Raw genomic sequence first — 3,855 nt, 5'->3', positions numbered from 1 at the left:
AACTATGGTGATTTAATAAAACAGTAAATATTAATTATATTTACAACAAAATTGTTGTAATTTTAGGATTTTTAATAACGTTGTTTTACTCGGTCGATAATTTATTAGAATAAACATCGATTCATTGAAAATAGAACACAAATCAACAAAACCTGTCATTTTCGTTCGTTTCCATTGTTTGAACTAATTATAACCCTATGCGTATAAGTATACTTATTATTTCAAGACTTGGTAAAATTTCTTCATAATTACTGCATTAGTTATGTTCATTTGTATTCGTATCATAATTATGATGCGATTATATCGATTTCAAATAAATTACATGAAATTACCTCGTAATATAGAATACATCATACAAGTGCAAATTTTTCTGTCACGGATATGACAAATGCATGTAGTAATTGCAGTCGTAAATAATGATACGTTAAACGACAAAAATTATTAGAATGCATACATACGCGAATATGTGTATGCATTCCTTCGATTGTTATACTTGATTGTTAAAATCAAATACAAACGACGCAAAAATTATAAATTTCATGTAACTTACCAATTGGTTACCAACTTTATATGCAAACAGTATCTTCGAAGAAATCCTTCTAACCTTTAACGAAAATCGCAGAGACCTGTAGATTTCACTAATTTTCCCTTTTCAGACACATGTTATTCACAATCACAACGTAGAAAAATTATCGAACTTTCCTTCAATCGCAATAAAGATCCGTTACATTTGAACACGATACCAGACGCCGTGTAAATATCGATAGATCCAGAAGTACCAATTTGAAAAAGTATGTGTGACGGTAAGTAGGATACAGGAGATGGCGCGATTATATGAATTTTCAAATGCACTTTCCTTAAAATTCTTGTTATAAGAAAATATCGAGAGATATTTTAAATTTGATATATTCAATTTAACGCGAATAACAACGTACAAGCTATTTTTCTTCCCGAAGAAACTAGTATATACCAAAAAAGAGGGTATAAACATGTTTTAAACGATTTAAAAATTGATTGTATCGTTCTAAGCTGATTCTCGATAGGATCGGTAACATAATATTTTACTTAAAGCATGTAGTTTCTCGATTTTCGTACATCGTATATGAAAAGGGGCTAGCCACTTCAGGAATATCGTGCATCAAAAGCACACGCACGATAGCGTGCAGGAGAGCGAGGCAAGGAATACAGCCAGCTGTTTGTTTTGTTTTCGGGCATGAGATTCACGTGACACCACCGGTGCTGGTGGCGGCTCGTACGGCAGCGCCGTATTGTATACGTTGATTGGGCGAGGCAGTGCACTCGCGCACCGCTCGGCCAATCAGTGTCGCCGTAAGAAACGACGCCTGGTGCTTCTACGGTGCAGAGACGTTTGACATCGATAAATGCGTGAGAGTGCTCGCGAAGTGCGGAGGTATCAGGCTGTCGCTCGCTCGTCGGCTTGTCGTAGTCGTCGTCGTCGTCGTCGGGGGCTCGTGGGCTCGTCGTCGTCGGTCAGTTCGAGCCTCCTTTTCTTTGTCCTGACTAGCCCCCCACTCTGGTACCCGCGAAAACCTGTGAAGAAGTAGTGTTAGGCAGTGCCGATCCACAGTGACCGTCTTTCTTTACGTCGTCGCTCAGCTGCGCCTACTTTCGTGTGTGAGCGAACGTATCCGGCGTGCCAAATGTCACTAGGTGGACGATAGGGTCGAAATACACTCGATCCTCGGCGTCATACGTACGCACGCGTTTACTGGTGCATGTATACAGCTAAGAGGTACCACATCCACGTTAGACCGTTGTCATAAACGAGCGTAAGTGCATTGTCAGATACGCGGTATACGGTCTCGTGATCCTTAAGGTTGCTCCGCGTACTGCGTATTACTTCTACTCGCGCTGTATTCGCGCAACGTTCTCAACGCAGAGTGAACGTGTGCATGCACCATCGTGTTGCCGTTGTTTCTCTCTCGTATGGGAACTACACTCGTTACCAATCACGTATACACGTATTTTCACTCGCGTTACGCGCGTGTGCATATGCGTGTTGTGCGGTGTAATGTGCATGTGTACTAAAAGTTGCTTGCAATCCAGTCGGGAACGGAATCAAGGGAGCGCCTTTCTGTGTGCTCATCGTGAACGGAAAACCAGTACGAGCATTACCGTGATCGGGCGCGTACCATGCGAGTTTCTAGAAGATTTGCCGTGTGTTTTGTGCGTGACAACGTACATTTTCTCTGACGAGTAAATTGCGGTTTTATTGGCACACCACTCCACATCGCTTCGCGTGTGTGCGTGCATGCGTGCGTCCGTCTGCTACCGCGAACTGCATATTGCGTGAGTTTGATGGGAATCGTTGACCTCGCGTGAAGTTGACCGAGTTACGTGTGTGGATCGAGAAAAAAGGGTGATCGGTTCGTTTAAGCCGAACATTTTTTTTCTGAAAATTCCAAATTTCACATTTGTCCGATCGTGGCAAGAAAAGAAAAAAATTCGTCATTTTCGAGTAATTCTTTCGATCTCACATTTCGGTAAACACGATATACTTTGCGTAAACGTTCGAAATATCGTAACATCTAAATCCATTCTCTAAGCGACTCGGTGTACGGCTCCCTGTAAGATCTATGCGTTCAAGGTCGCTGCACAAAACAAGTAGCCGGCACGTAAAGTGGTCGCATGCACATGTACGCTGTACACGATACACCGATACTCGTGTCCTGACCAAAAATAATAGTTTGTCGGGCGCACACAAGTCGAACCGGCCGCTGATCCAGGTCAGGTTCTTTCGCATTCGTTCGTCGGTTCGCTCGCCCGCGTCCATGATAAATTACCGGCGACACGCGTAATCTCGACCCTTTCGACTCGCCTAGTGACTGTACTATAGTGTGCCTCTTTCCAATTGTACCGTTCGCGCTCGCTTGCTCGCTCGCGCGCGCTGTTTGTTCTGTCTCTGTCCTCTGTCGTGTATCGCGAACACGCTCTCGGTTCGCTCGCACGCGACTCCGTGTAAGGAAGTGTGGAGCAGCGGTGCGTCGTATTCTCTTGCCTCGTATATATTCCTACCGGCCCTATCGTTGATTTTCTTTTCCTCACGTGTTTTGCTGTGATCGTAGTGAATGTTGTGAAACGAAGGTGAAGAAAGAAGAGAACCGACGGGAAGTCAGGCAGAAAAAGAGCGAGAAATAAATCGAGAAAGATAGATAGATAGAGCGAGAGGGAAAGGAGAGTAACTAGCTACGAAGTAAAGAGAAACGTCGTCGAGCAAAAGAGGGACAAAGAAACGTATAGAACAGGGGAAAGGTAAACTGGCGTGTAAGCAGAAGGGCAAGTGGAACTCGAAGTAAGATAGAGACACGGACGCGAACGAGATAGACCGAACGTCGTCGAACAGTGAAAACAGGCTACGAGAGGTAAACGGATACCGCGAAACAGCCAGCCGACAGAGTATATATCGGGTAGAGAAACACAGGGAGAAAAAAAGACGGTTCTTGATGCGTATCGCGGTTGGAGAGGTCTGGCCATCGATTTGCCGTCCGCGAATCTAGTGCGCGTTTGAAATCGGGCTAGTCTCGCGCGCGCGTGTGTGTTACGTGCACCTAAGCAAACGCAGCCAGCGAGGCGCGCGGACGGACGAGAAAAGGAGGAAGAGGTGGCGCGCTGGTGGAAGAGGAGGAGGAGAAGGAGAAGGAGTGGCGGTTGAACAGGACGGGTGGAGAGAAAAGTTCGAGAAGCGGCAACATCACCGCCGGCCAACAACAACAACAACAACAACACAACAGATCGCCGCAGTGTATACGGGGCTGCTGATCGTGGTGTGCGTCTCTGAACGTTTATCGCGTTGTGTGTCGCACGCGCGGCGGTGATCGTCGGTGTGAGTGCCGG

General features: G+C 45.4%; 1 long non-coding RNA gene across 2 annotated transcripts; it reads left to right on the top strand.

Annotated features, from left to right (window-relative positions):
• Window positions 1-1,461: 1,461 nt before the first annotated feature.
• On the top strand, window positions 1,462-3,168 carry LOC108576610. 2 transcript variants are annotated; one of them, XR_001891442.1, is made up of 2 exons: window positions 1,462-1,490; window positions 3,087-3,168. It is a non-coding gene; the product is annotated as an uncharacterized LOC108576610 (long non-coding RNA). The 2 variants fall into 2 exon arrangements; XR_001891443.1 differs by lacking the exon at window positions 1,462-1,490 and adding an exon at window positions 1,712-1,790.
• Window positions 3,169-3,855: the final 687 nt, after the last annotated feature.

Source organism: Habropoda laboriosa, unplaced genomic scaffold, assembly GCF_001263275.1.
Source record: "Habropoda laboriosa isolate 0110345459 unplaced genomic scaffold, ASM126327v1 scaffold385, whole genome shotgun sequence".
Classification (NCBI taxonomy): domain Eukaryota; kingdom Metazoa; phylum Arthropoda; class Insecta; order Hymenoptera; family Apidae; genus Habropoda; species Habropoda laboriosa.
This window is presented reverse-complemented; position numbering and strand designations above follow the sequence as displayed.